The sequence below is a fragment of the Mesoplodon bidens genome, assembly GCF_964165515.1.
Source record: "Mesoplodon bidens genome assembly, chromosome: 9".
NCBI classification, from domain to species: domain Eukaryota; kingdom Metazoa; phylum Chordata; class Mammalia; order Artiodactyla; family Ziphiidae; genus Mesoplodon; species Mesoplodon bidens.
The window spans coordinates 71,289,914-71,304,993 of NC_138166.1; the positions used below are offsets into that span (position 1 = coordinate 71,289,914).

At 42.7% G+C, this 15,080-nt stretch overlaps 1 protein-coding gene across 9 annotated transcripts in view; it reads left to right on the forward strand.

The window, feature by feature from the left end:
• Nucleotides 1–7,526: 7,526 nt before the first annotated feature.
• The window catches only part of FOXP2 (forkhead box P2), a 536,551-nt gene continuing 528,997 nt past the window's right edge, over nt 7,527–15,080 (forward strand). For 7 of the 9 annotated variants that reach the window (XM_081243526.1, XM_081243523.1, XM_081243529.1 and 4 more), the window contains exon 1: nt 7,527–7,890. The gene's annotated coding sequence lies outside the window, so the exon portion shown is untranslated. Of the gene's footprint in view, nt 7,891–8,878; nt 9,147–15,080 lie in introns of those variants that run through there. The other 2 variants (XM_081243527.1, XM_081243528.1) reach the window with 1 other exon arrangement.

Sequence of the window (15,080 nt, forward strand, 5' to 3'; positions counted from 1 at the left end):
ATAATTCAAGGGATTGCCTGATACTTCTTCACAATTGTTAAACCCTCCATTGTCTCTGATTTAACCATGTTTTTACCACAGCTTTGCAATTTTATCCAAAAATTATGTTTTCTGAAGCTGCTATTCGATTATAAATTTTTGATTAAAAGATATATTTATTTCTTAAATTTTCATCACAAACAAAAAACTAGCTTAAAGAAGTATTTTCCCTGGTTTCATTGTATCCTGTATATACCTCTGTCTTATGCTGTATTGAAATTTATGTTTTATTGAAATAAACTTTTATATATCTTACATCTATTACTAGAATATAATCTCTGGGCAGAGACCTAATCTCATATATCTTTAGATCTCAGAATACCTACCACAGTGCTTAGTATGTAAATATTTGTTGAGCCATTAAACAGTACAGTTGGGAATTTGAATACAAGGTTGAATATACTTTTATATCTGTCTGGTAAGTTCTTTCATATAAAAATAATGAAAATCTTTGATTATTACTTTACTATTTTAGCCAAATGATTGGGTAGCAAAGTAGACTTAAAATTTGCTGAAAATGATACACAGCTAAAAATATATCTGACAATGTCTGACAGAATATACTTAACATCTAAAATGTATTTGTCTGGGGCATTCATTCACTCATCCCTTTCAAAAAAGATTATTAGCTATCTCATACTTGACAGACATATTTGCTCTGTCAGACTACAGAATTTAAGATTAAATTTCATTAGCTATAGAGAAGCTTGGCATAATTCTAAGTGACGTGTTTTAGGTATGTTTTGTTTTTTTCCTTATAGTTTTTTGGGGTTTTTTGTTTTGTTTTTTTTCTTTTTTAACATCTTTATTGGAATATAATTGCTTTATAATGGTGTGTTAGTTTCTGCTGTATAACAAAGTGAATCAGCTATACATATACATATTAGGTATGTTTTAGAAAGAAGTGAGGAGGATGAACTGAAAGAGCAACTGAAAGCAGGAAGGTGATGAGAAAGTTATAAAGAATGACCAGGTAAGAAATGGGGATTGATGGAAGAGGACGATGGAAAATTAAATAGGTAACAGTGAACAAAACCTAATGCTGCTTGGATATAAGAAGATGGAGGAGGTGGCATCTTCTGGCTTTCGGAACTGGATGGATTAAGGTGTCATTAACCATTAATCAGACGGCATAAGGAGTAGCTGGCCAAGGAGTGAAGAGGGCAAGTTGGTAGCTTTTCACAATTCAAATGGTGCCATCATTAAGCAATTGAATAAACCTAGAGCTTAGAAGAGAAACATCTATGGGGAATTTTGGAAGTTGTTATTGTGAGGGTGGTAACAAAGATCACAGCAGAGGGAAGAAAATGAAGGAGTAAAAGGAGGGGGAGATACAGAAGGAGAACCCAAAGGAGGAGCAGAAGGGGAAGGAGGAGAGAACAAATGGCTGAGCTTTAATATGATTGGTGACAATTAACCACTTCAGTACATTGTTTGGGTAAGCGATGATGTTTATTGGAGCCATGTAGTTGTTAAACTAAATAAAAATCTACAGTGACGCAGGATCTTGATACAGTGTTTTTTTGCTCATAGCTTAAAAAAAATCAAGGTTATATTTTATCTCATAGCCTTTATTTCTTAAGAATGTAGTGAAGGCCCCCTAGGAGTGGTTTTTGCTCCCCTAGGAGTTCCTGAAGATTATTAACCCTGAAAAACATCATAAACTGTGGTTTGTGTTAGCACTTCCTGCCATCATTTTTTCTATGATGAACACTTGCAGTCAACAGTGATGAACCTCTTTACATTATTGAAGAAATCTTATAGACTCTGACTTTCAAGAGAAACAAGTCATCAGACTTTTTTTCTCCGGTGTACATGACATGACAGCTAACCATCTGTAATACTATACTGATACCCAAAGAAAGGTACCACTGAGCCATGTCAGTTTTGATGGATATGAAGAAAACATAAAAAGATGGGGGTGTGTGGCAAAAATGTCTTTTGTGCAGTAAGGAAGGAGGGTCATTGAATGTTTAGAAACATGTAATAGTTAAAAGTAATCAGAGTTTTATTAACTAGCTGTTTGATCCTGCTTTCACCTCTGGACCTTTGCTTTATGGTTTTTAAAATGAAGAGAGTATACTAGAATATCTTGAAGTTTTCTTCAGCTCTAAAATTTCACAGTAACTCAGAGACATACAAACTCTAAGGCTAATTTAATTGTAGAAACATCAACAAGCAAAGGGCCCCTGCACTGGGCAATTCAACATATTTGAATCAATGTGGCAGGAAGTAAATATCGGGGATTGGGCAATTTAACTAATGCTTACTCTTACAGAGACAGAATATGTCTCAGAAAAAATCTGGGTTCTATTTAAGCATATGAAATTTTCATTTGTGTGGGTCAAATTTGGTCAAATATAGACAATTTAGTATGATTCAGCTTCATACTATTATTTCTAGTGAAGTACATTTACATTTTGTTTTAAATTCTTTTCTGGAAAATAGAAATTTGGTAATCAAATCCCTAACATGGAAAGGGGTGCAATATTATGGATACTGAGATATTTGAAGAGCCTTAAAAAAATAGATGTAATATAAATACGTGCCATTGGAGTGTTGTGGGAAAAAAGAGTTTTCATTGCTTAATGGAGGCTTTTGAGTCAGCACTGGAATTCTTTATCCAGGAATTGTCCCCTTTCTGTGTTCATTTGGATAAAGGCTTCCTTGGTAAGATTCTAGCCCAGAGCAATTGATCTTTGTCTCCACAGCAAGGTCAACCAGAACTGGAACCTGATATTAACTGCCTTTCAATCAGTTTTTAAAGACACTCACAGTCAGCCTCTTAGCAGAGATATGCTGTGTTTACACGTTTCAAGATTAGATATACTACCAGAGAACTAGGTTACATTCAAGAGAGAATTAAGAGCCTATTATTCATTCCAGGACAAGGGTGGAGCCTGCAGTTTAGGCTCCATTTTTCCTATCAACAGCCTGTTAGAAGCAAGGAAGGCGGGAGGGGTGAAAATCTGCAGTCCCACAGCTGATTTGAAAAATCTGTATCTGGAGGTTGGCAGATGAAGGGTTTTTGGTTTTGTTTTTTTAATTTTTGTTTTGTTTTTTGTTTGTTTTTCTGAAGATGAGATAACTAGAGAACCCAGGTAGAAGCATTGGGCTTATGAAGACATATTCGTTCATTCAGGATCCAGGTAATTTTAGGGCATGTGTTATAAAAACACAAACGGAAAGAGTAGTCTGCGATTAAAAAAAAAAAAAAGTTGGGAAAGCTCATTAAGATTTATTATAGGTCCCAAATTTTGTAGTCCCGAAGCTTAACGACAGATGGTGGTGTAACTCCACCAATTTTGCAACCTCTACATTCAATTTAACGTCGTAACATAGATTATCCTTGATTTGACTTCGGTGAAACTGGAATGTTCTCTTTTTCCTAAAAATGTGTCTGGGAAGAGAGTAAGGATAGGAGAATGTCTAAAAGGAGTCTGTTTTGTTGCTCATCTTCAGAAAACTGTAGTGGATGTGAAAAATAGGAAACTGATATGTGCCCGTTCTTCTACGTGAAAAGAAAAATGTTTTACCTTGCATTTAAAGAAGACTTTTGTTAGTCTATTTGAAGTGAGTAATACAACCTTGAAGATGATATCTCTAATAGAAAAAAAATTAAAAAAAACTTTCCCCTTTCCCTCTCTGCTAGCAATCTCTCTGCAGTCAGTTACATTTTTAAGTATTAGTCACAATTACACCAATAAACCGACTCTGAAGAAGAAAAATGTAATTGTTGTTTAACTGAAAGTTCTGGAGAAAACAGACCTAAATGTGTGAATAATTATATTCTTATAACAAATAACTAAAAATCCAAGCGGTTCACTCGGAGAAGCATTGACCAACGTTTCTAATACATGTCATTCGCGTCAGTTGCTTCCCTTCATCCTGGCTTTAGTTAGTCTCGTTTGGGGTGGTTTAGTTCGCTGAAGATGCGCTGGCTGGGACCATTTCAAACGAATTTACCTTTTGCTTGGACCGTAATAGAGCAATGGCTCGGAATTTGTTGATTTGCGGTTCCATCGTAAAATAAACTTGAAATCAAATAAATTTTAGTGAGAGAACTTCGAGGGCCACTTGGTGAAACTCCTCAATTATCCAGTAGCCCTGTTTAACTTTCCCCTGGAACCTCTTTAAATGACTTCTGCAGACCCACGTGCTGCAAAGGAGACTTGAACTGTGGCTACGACCCTGCGCAGCGACTACAGGGACAGAATTTGGCTTCCCTCTTCTCTCTGATACGCAGTGTTTCGTTTCAAGGCTGCCTTGATCCAGTGGGCTGACCAGTGACTTGTGCAAAAGAAAACTATTCGTTCGCTGTTTGCCCTTTCAGCATTTCCCTTGGCTGCGGAAACCCGGTTTTCCTATTATTATACTTCAACTTTTTTTGGAGTCTCTTAGCAGAGAGCGCTAAACCCCGGCCGGCTCCGGCAGCAGCGAGGCGAACAAAGCCTGCAGTGTTCGGGGCCATGTCGGGGCGGGGGTGGTGGGCGAGGGAAAGGAATTGCAAATAAATATATTTTATGACCACCCATCAACAAACTACATGCCACCATGGCAGCCCCTGGTAGCAGGGCTGGGTCTGCAGTGTGGCCGGGGGCGCTGGCTGGGAGGGAGGCGACGGCAGAGGGGGAGCGAGCCGCAAGCCCCGGGCCTGAACTTTCACCTCTCGAACCCGGGCCCAGCCCATTGGCTGCGGGCGAGGGGTCCGCCGGGGGCAGCCGCTCCTGGCAGGATCTGCTTTCTCAACTCCCGGGGCGTCTTCCCTGGGGGAAGAGTGGGTGGCCCGGGAATGGCAGCAGGCGAAGAGGAGATAGATAACAGGGGCGAAGCTAAGCAGGGCGCCCAAGGGGGCTGCGGGCTCAGCCCCGCTTAGAAAGATCCCTGCCAGGGTACGCGGCCGGTAGAGAAAGATATGCTCCTCCAACTGAGATATCCGTTTGCACCTCTTGGCGCCTGGCTATTTGTACTCACAGGAAAGAAACGTCAGTGGCTGTGAATTTCACCAAAACGTGTCTTTGTGTACAGAAAAGTGAAAGGCTAACTAAATCCGCTCCTCTGCAAGTCTCGAGAGCATAACCCTCTTTCTTTTCTCCTCGTTGGGAACTTGAGCTTCTCTTCCAAGTTGCCCAGACTCATTTATAATAAACCTTTCCCGCTCACTTCCTCCGTCGGACCCCTAGAGAGAAAGGGAAGTAAGTGGGGTCGGTGTATGCGGGGGAGGAAGAAGGGAAAAAAGTGAGGAGCTGTAGACCTTTAGACTGTTCTGTTGCCTTTATTCACAAACCCAGTGGAAAGATACATCCTCGGATCTCCAAGGATTTCGACGCCGTTTGTTCTTCTCTTTTCCAAAATGGTTTCAGGTTAATTCAGAAAATCCGCTTTTTACTTAGGGTTGCTTGTGAAGTATAAACGCAAATTACCTATCATAAAATGATCTCCACCTTTCAGAAGGGCGAGGTGGGGTCATTTACATCTGGCGTTTTGTATTATAATTTAAATGACTGCTCCCTCCTTCTCTCCTCGCTCCCATCTTTAAAAAATGTCGGTTTATTTGTCCACTATTCAGCCAGCATTTCGAAAAAAGACAATTTAAAAAAGAGTGAGGACCCAATCCCCTGGCAGAGCACTTACGGACTGCCTGGAGTTTTGAAAGCTCACAGAAAGCACCGCAATTCAAAGCCCAACTCTACCTCTTCCCTTGTCCTCCTGGCAGGGGCCGTCTTCCCAGGACCAGCCCCGTGGCTTATTGACTTAATTGGTTTCACTAGAAAACCCGACGGTGTGTTTATAGATGTGGGTGCCAGGGCTGCTTCCTCCGCGGGAGAACTGCGGGTTCTGGAGGGAAGAGTTGGTGCCAAGTGTGTGTGTGTGTGTGTGAGTTCGCTTCTGCCCTTCAGAGAAAGGGCGCGCTGCTCTTTGAGGAAAAGAAAGACTCAAAGGCATAAGTTGGTCCTGCTCGCCCGTCTCCCCAGTCACCCCCTCCCCTCTTCTGCCACTGGAGATGTTAAAGTTGGCCGGGAAGAAGCCGGGAGCCGGGGTCTGTTCGCCACGGCCTCTCATCTGCAGCTATTTGGAGGAAAGTTTCAGCACCTTTCGGAACGCCACGCTTCGCGACTGATTTGCTGGCAGAGCGGCCGGCTCCGCCGCGGCGCGAGGGGGACGCGGCCAGTGGAGGGTCGCGCGGCCCGCGGGCAAGGGAGGGGCTGGTGGGGGCCTGCGGGGAGGAACGGCCTGCTAGGAGCGGCGGTGGAATAGGGGCTACGGTACACCCCCTCCCCTCGGGTCACATGTCCCACTCGGGCCCGTCTCGTCCTCCCTCGGCCTTTCCCTTGTCATCCTCTCGGTCCCGCGTGGGACCTCCTAGCCGAGTCCCACCCCACGGACAGGAGCGGAGACCCGCGCTCTGGAAGCTAGGCCCGCGCACTCCCCACGCCGGCGCCTCGGCTTTGAAGTGCGCACGGCAGTTCTGGCAGTTTCTTCCTTTCATTCCGGTTACTTTGCTCCCCTCAGCCACTGATAGGGCCCGTCTCGAAAGCCGCAGACCCTAAGAGTCCTAGCTCGGCGGGCCCTTCCTTCCAAGCTCCGCCCCGGCTGGCCCGCAGCCCGGCCCCAAGCCGGTGACCAGGGCTGTGCGACCACGAGGAAGCCCGAGAACTCCCGGGCCCAAGTGAGACAGGAGCCACGACAACAATGAAGAGTGAGAAAGACACTCGGCCTCTCTCCACCCCAGGCCGCGGAGGCACACACCGTGAAAAGAAAGGCCAATCAGCGTTTTAACGCACGCTTGGGTCTCCCTTTCTGACTATCGAGTACTTTCACTCCTTGCCACCGAGGGCTTCGGATCCCTTCGAGGCTTCCTGCACTTCGCTTGGAATCCCCTGTTTCATTTGCCAGCAGCTCCGTCTGCTGAGAGGACGTACTTTGGGGACTGCCAAGGAGCAGCAGACACAACTCGGCTTTGCCAATACAGCATACGGTTTTGTTCTCTCCTCCCTCCCCAACCCCCTTCCTCGACTCGCCGTCTGGGCCGAGCGGGAGGAGGCGGAGCAGGAGGTGGGGAGAAGGGTGGGGGTGGGGGAGGAACCGGCGCAGAACAAACAAGTTCTCCGGCGAGTTGTTTACAGAGCAGGTGGACCTGACGTCAGCCAGGAGGCTCCCCTGCAAATCGGAACAACAGTCTACTCCGCGCTTCCCCCTCCCTTAAAGAAGTTGGGGGAGCCGGGGGAGGAGATAGGTGGATGGGGGTGACAGGCATTCTAACCAGCTGGTTCCAAACCACTTTGGGGATCAACAACAACAGTCAACGATAACAACGCAAAGTAAAAAACAAACAAGTGGCCCAACAGTACTTCAGAATCCTCGGAGGCGTCCCTTCCCTCCGCCCGCCTCTCCGAGAAGAGGCGGCTCGGCGCTCAGCGTGTGTACAGTTTGCATTGCCAACAACACGCGCGCGCGGCCGGGTGCGCGCGCCCGCCAGCGCACACTCACACACATAGACACACACACATACACACATACACACACACACACAGATCCGGGTGGGGGGAGCGGCAGCGCGAGACAGCGCGAGCCTCCGAGAAAGCGCGAGACACGCCGGCGCGTGCAGCTCTGCGGCGGCCGCAGCGCCCCGGCTCGAGCCCCGCGCAGCCCGCCCTTGAGCGCCGGTCCGGGTTATTTATGAGGCGGCCGCGTCCGCCAGCTGCGGCTTCCTCCAGCCCCCACCCCGGGCGCGCCCCCACTCGCGGCAGCAGCTGCCAGGAATCGCGCGTGGGTGTGTTGTTTGGGAGCTTCTGCCTCGGCGCCGCGGGTGCCACCTCCCGGGACGCTGCCCAGGCGTCCTCGGTCGCGGTAAGTTTCTTTGCCCTCACTGTGGCGCGCTTCACCTCCGCCCCCCAGCCCGTCCCAGCCACCTCCACCCAGGGCCGGGCTCGTGCGCCTTTACTCTGCTCCGCGCTCCTCCCAGGGCGGCGGCGGCGGCAAAGTTTCGCCCCAGTCGCTGCGCTCGGTGCGGCGCGGCGCGGCGGGGCGGGTGTGACATGTGTCAAATTTCGGCTCGGCATCCGGGTCGCGTTCCGGACTCAACATCACCGCTTGTTCTTTTTCATTTTGCTTTGTGATGTGGGAAAGGGGGAGTCGAGAGAGGGGAGGTTGCTGTTGCCTCACGGACGATTTTTAGTTTTGTATGTGCCAAGTGTTGCCTCGTCTGGCGAGACCGCGGCTGGAGGAATATGTGTGTTGAGACGCCAGTTGTGTTCGTTTACTCTTTTATTTCTCTTGTTTGTTGTCTCTTCCTCTTCCTTCCTACCCCTCCCCCCCCCAGAGGAGAAACAAGAGTAAGAACATCTGGCGGTTGGACCAACTTTACTGATCCAACTGCTGACCTTTATTTACTCAGTGGGGCAAGTGCACGCTTCTGGTCTCAAAGTTAGACACTTCAGCGTACAATTCACAAGTACTTCTCTGGAATGGGAGGCGGAGAGGGGACAGTCCTGCTTCTCCAGCGAAGAAACTCCTGGCCCCTAGTGACGCTTCAGGATGATCCTGCATCTCGACTGCTGCCCCCGATCGCGCTCTTTCCCCTGTCCACGGTTAGCAGGAGCCGCTTCACCCGGGGTCTGTCCTGCTCTTATTTTTATTCAGCTTTGGAAAGGTCTCCCCACTCTGAGCGTGGGTTTGGGGGTGAAATTGCGCTTCCCGGTTCTTCAGGGAGGGCACGAGGGAGGGGCGCAGACACCTTTCGGAGAAAGGGAGTGTTCTCGGTTGGCTTTTACCTGTAAATCCCCGGAGGCCCCGGGCTAGCGGAGGGCGGGCGCGTAGGGTTGACTTTGACCCCGGGGGAGAGCGTCTCCCGACATCCCTTAGCGCTCGCGGCGGCGCACGTGCGGCGGCGGCGCGGGCCGGACCCACGAGGTGGCCGCGCCCGCCGCCCTCACGTCTCCCGCGCGCCTCTCCCCGCCCCTCGGGCCGCAAAGCGCCCGGACGCCCGCGCACCCGGACCTAGGGACTAGCTTCTGCGTGGACCCTCGCTTGCCCCGGGCGTTCGGGTCGGGCTAGAGCAGGGAGGGAAAGTTGCCCTCCTATCCTCAGACTCTGAGATCCCTTAGGTAAGTCTCTCAGGGCACCTGGCGCGCGGGTGAAACTCATTAGGAGCAACGGGAGGGAAAGGCACGTGCGAGTCTGGGGCATTTGAGAGCGGAACCAGTGCGCGCTTTGCACGCGGACTGGGCAAGAGAGGCCCAACTGGACACCGCTCGGGGGTCTCCTCAGACTCCGGAGTCCCCAAGGAAGTAGACCCATCTGTGTATTTGTTTATTCAGCTTTGTAACCAACAGTTTTAAACCGCTTAATGGACAGCTTCTGTCTGTAGTGCTCCTATTTCCACCCACCCCGCCCCGCCCATTTTCTCTCACCACATGCTGAAATCCAGTCAGTTTCTTGATCTTGAGGATTGTTCCTCGAGTCCTGTCTGCTCCCAGGTGGTCAGGCTTTCGCGACGTGTGAAAGACCTGTGGGAGTGTGTTAGGTGTGTACATTTGTAGTCGTCATGGATTCAGAAGTGCTGAAAGAGCTACCTCCCCAACTTGTCCAGAGCCTGCTTAGAAGAATAATTAAGTAGTAGCAGGTAAGCCAAGGGGAGAAAGTGACGCCCTGGTGTCAAGTAGCTCAAGTGGACGATTTCCAACTGGAAGTATTTCGGGAGATTAACTTTTAGAAAACAAAAGTTTGCCTGGAAGACACATCTTTGCACACTCTCCTAACTCAAATAGTTTGGTTAGGCTTCAGTGGAGACAGGAGGGGTGTGTTTAATAGCACGTCTATGCTAGAGGTCAAAACTCAAAGATGAGCTTTCAGATATCTTTATCTTCAATTTTGCATTGTGGTGTACCTCAGGAAAGGTTTTATGTTGTCAAAAGGCCTGTTTATCTTTTCTGTCATTGTGAGTTATGGATAAGTATATTCTCAGTGTCCTGGAATTTTAAAATGTAGTGTTTGTTTAATACTGCTAAACAATAATTTACAATTTTGATTTATTTGTATATGTATTAATAAAGTGGGTATAAAGTTATATACACTATGGTCATTAGGGTCATAAAATTTCACTTCAGCTTTAGAGCTTTTAAAAGTTGTTTCTTTCCTTTCGTCCATCCTTCCATTTTTATTACTAAACTAGACCCACGTTCAGTAGTTGTTCCGTTCAGTCCTTCTCTAAGAAACCCACTATTTCATTGTTATTTAAAACTTAAGTGAAAGAAAGGTTTAATTGTGATAAAGTTACTTTTTAAAGAGGAGACTAGAAACCTGATGATACATCCCTGTTGGTAAGTGACAGAAGGCACTCAATTTTAAAAGATCATCTTAAATTTCACTTTTAAGTACAAGAATACAAAAAAAAATTAAGGGAATAATTTTTAACATTCAATTTAAATGTGAGTACAAGTTTTTTTATACATAGTTTATTAAATGTTACTATTACACTATGATGAATATTAAAATAGAGCAATCAAAGGGAAATGTATACAAATAACAGTTATGAGCTATTTTAAACTATCTTTCAAAATTCCTCAACTTATACTTCAGGATTCAGATGATGGAAATTCTAGAACTGAATATTGTTTTCGAGTGAAAAGAGACCTATAATTACATTATGATATGAATAGATTTATGAATAGTTATATCTGAGTAAACTGTCTTTGGAGTTTTATTTCTTTGCATTGATGGTAGTACAGTGGTTTTGCTTTAAAAATAAAATAAAATAAATCTTTGTGATATTCTAGAATCCTAAAATAGGGGAAATTGCTGTATGTGACACACCAAAAAATAGCAAAAACGGTGAACATTAAAATGACAGAAAACCTGTAATGAGAAGTTATGTTCCTTTTGTACAAGCAAAAACTCAGAAACACAAAACTCTCTTTGCATAACTATTAGAATTGTACTTTATGAAAAGTATATTTAAATATGTGAACATACCTTCATGGCTTGATTGAGACTTTTAGAGCATATAATAATATATTGAACATAGCCACATTTACCAGACATTTTTATTTCAAGAGAAAATGTGAGGGTTACGGTACTTAATTACATACAAGAGATATTGTTTGTGTTATATTTAAAGATTTATAGCTGCTCTGCTTCATCACCCTTGTCTGTTTCTGTGTGGACAGTCTCATGTTGTGTCAACTATTAGTTATAATACTGATAGAAAACTGAATGTTGGAAGTGGTTATGTATTTTCTGTCTCTCTCAGTTAAATCAAAAAGAAACCAAGGGGGAAATGGCAGGGTGGGATGAATTGGGAGATTGGGATTGACATATATACACTGTTGATACCATGTGTAAAATAGATAACTAATGAGAACCTACTGTATAGCACAGGGAACTCTACTCAATGCTCTGTGGTGACTTAAATGGGAAGGAAATCCAAAAAAGAGGGGATATATGTATACGTATAGCAGATTCACTTTGCTGTACAGCAGAAACTAACAGAATATTGTAAAGCAACTATACTCCAATAAAAATTAAAAAAAAGAGAGACCATTGACTTGTAAGAGAATATCACTAAGAAGTTCTCTTGGCATGAGTGTTGCTAAATAAAATTGCAAATCACAGTTGAATTCCAAAATAATATCAGTTGCATTACAGTCACTGAATACTAATTCATGGCACAGTTTTTTTTGTTTGTTTTTTTCTTTAACTTTGTGATAGATGGTAGTGATCTTAGTGATAAATGAATGGATCTAAAATGTTCTAACCAGGGCCCAGATTCATACTGCCCTTTGATAAAAGAAAGTTTATTTCTTAAATTAGGCCCCCTAATTAGTGTATTTTAAGATTTGCATAGATTTTGAAAGTGACCTTGTTTATGTAGTGCTCAATTCATAGAGTTCTAACAAACTTGGTCAAATCCAACCCAGAAAGATTGTTGTTTGTCTTCTTAAGCCTTCTGAAAGGTGCTTGAAACTCTCCTTAAACATATTCCAGTGCTTATGATCCACAAATAACCTAATGCCTAATTTGAGTTTTTTATGCCATAGTTTACATCTCTTCTTTTTTTTAGATGACATGAATATTTTCTTAGGTCCAACTACTTATCTCTTAATATAATTGGACTCCAGTCATATCACTTACAGAGTGTTATCAGGTAAAAATAATTTAAGTTCTTTAGGTTTGTTTGTTTTTTCATGAGGCTTAGGTCATTTTCAATGCTTTCTTATGGAGTTGTTCCAAACTTTAGCTTCTTCATTTGTCCCCATAACTGTTTTGTTTTTTAACACCTTAACTAAGAATAGTTAGGAGGGTTGATTAAATATAACATTACTTTGTTTTTAAACGCAGCATTGGTTATATGAAAATTCACTACTATTGAATTCCATAAATACTAATAAGTAGAATAGCCTTTCCTTGTAGGTGTTCCTACCTATTAAAATAAATGGTACTTACTTCCACTTGCTTATTTCCTTCTGCCCTGACATTACCTTTGATATATTTTTGTGTATACTCTTTTGCTCTGCACAGTGTTTTCATCTATCCCCTGCCTGCAACTTCCCAAACAAAATGAGCAAAAAAAGGGAGTAACTTTGCTGAAATATAAAGAGATATTATAGCTAAGAGGTTAACATTAGAATATTGAGATGCTGGAGAGAGGTCCTTAGAGAATATTTAGATTTGTTATGTTCCAACACTATTAATGTTAAAATGAAAAAGTAAACCTATATGTATGTGGTGACTTATTTTCAGTAATGGTATTCATTTAAACTATTTTTTCTCTAAATAGATGCTTCAGTGATTTGCTGTTTTCTCAAATGTGATATTGTTAAGTATTGACCTAACTAGTTTTAGGAGCATAATCTCAATTTTATAATTGGAGTGACTAGGAACTTGTGTTTATCTATACAGAATTTTGCCCAGCAGCCAAATTAACGGAATATACCTGTGCTCTGAAATGAGGTATACTTGTATCACCCCTATTTCATTTTAAAGCAACATTATATTTTAACAATTTATAGCTTATAGTTCACACTGAATCCTAATACTTTTTTTATTTTGTGATTGTGAACTTGGTTCACTTTCTCTAAATTGACTTGTATTCGTTCATTTGTTTGGCTTCCTTACCACAAACAATTTGAATTCTAAAATTCCCTCAATTTATATGATTTGTGTAAAATTTTACTAAAAATCCATTTTCTCCATAAATTATCTGTGGAGTGAAGGTTCAACCTTTTGAATTCCTTGATATTTGAGATATGTGTTCTTTAACTTTAGTATACTCTGTTGATTGAATTCAACTTCCCAGTCAGTTGTACACTTTTTTCTACAATCCACCAAGGGTCTCGAGAACATACCTTACTTACCATTATATTGATAAATATGTCATATGGAGCTGACATCTTCATTCCTTTCTGCTGTGGCAAATTATTTTCATTAGCAGGAGCCAATAAAATTTAAATGTTGAAAAAGCACATTGCTGTGAAATAGATGAATCCCCAGGGGTTTAAAAGCTCTCAGCATTTTTAGTTTATTAATGTTCCTCATTTTCCTTTGATTTCTATCTTGGAAACCTTAAAATATACTTTGTGGAAGATAATGTTGATTTGAAATTTATTTAAGTTTTTAGTGTTTCTTTTTAAAGCTCTTTCTAACATAAGTCTAAAAGAATTGTACCATGAGAATATCATAAAATTTTAAAAAAACAGGTTAAGGAAATTAACTTTAAATTCCTCAAAGAAAGGATGCTACTACAAAGAACCTGAAGTTTTCCTGGTATTCATTTATTTCTTTTCTTCTCAACTTTTATGATGGCATTTTCTGTGAAATTTTTTTTTTGCATTATTTTTGTTTTGTATCATTTTGGTACACATACAGAACCACAACCATCATTTTGCAACTTTTTCTCCATTTAAGAAAAAGAAAGTTTCTTAAAGTGTATTTCAGGGGGTAAGAAAAAAAATCTGTGGTAGGCATATTTCAGAGAAAGCGTTTATAAAATTTCTTGCTGGCAGATAGTGTGGAGAAACTTATAGTACATTAATCCAAATATCTTAACATCTTAGCATATGTAGACTGTCATAAAATCATCTCATTTAAAAAAAAAAAGATCCCCAACATCCTTAAAAGCTATTCCTCACCATTACTTCACCCAAATTTATGTTCCAGGATTTGGTTGAGCTATATCTGTGTGCCTGCAGCTAACTCTTCACTTCCTTTTTGTCTTCATTTTTTCCCCTTTCTCAGTCTGTCTTTAGTTGAGCTAAGTGGTCCCCCCAAATCTTGTTTTATACATCTGGTTAGTACACCCTCAACCAGTCTGATCAGATAGACTATCAGCAAATCCTTGAACTGTTGCAGTAGCTGCTTATTTATCCCCTTTCTTCTCCCTCCAGGCACCACAGTTTATTCTCCATGTAGCAGAGTGATCTTTTGAAGATATATCTGTTTGATTATGTCACTCTTTTGTATAAACCTTCCAACAGCTTCTATGTCTCTCAGAATAAAAGACAAAGACCTTACATAAGTCCATATTATTTGACACCTGCTACCTGACAGTATTTTCTATCATTTTCCTCTTATTCAGTCACCTCTAGACACTGACTTCCTTGACATTCCTCAAAATAGGATCAGCTGATTCCCACCTCAGAGTTTTCCTCTCTATTCTCTCTGTCTGGAATGCTCTACCCTCAGGTATCTTCACTAACTTCAGGTCTCTGCTCAAACGTATCCTTATAAAAGAAGCCTTCTCTGACCGCCCTATATAAAAGAACAAATCCTCATTGATCATGCTCTGTCAACTTTACCATACGTTATTTTCCCCCATAGCACTATCAGCTGACTTTAAAAAGATTGTTTCTTTATTTATCATCTGTTCCCTCAATGAGATTGTATATTCCATGGATCCAAAGATTTTCTTTTGGGCACTGTTCTAACCCAGTGCTTAGAACATGCCTTGTACTTGGTAGGAGCTCTAAAACTAAATATTGAATTGAGGAATGCATGACTTTGTGGAGGTCCAGGAAGTTACTTCTGTCTGTATCATTGCTCTA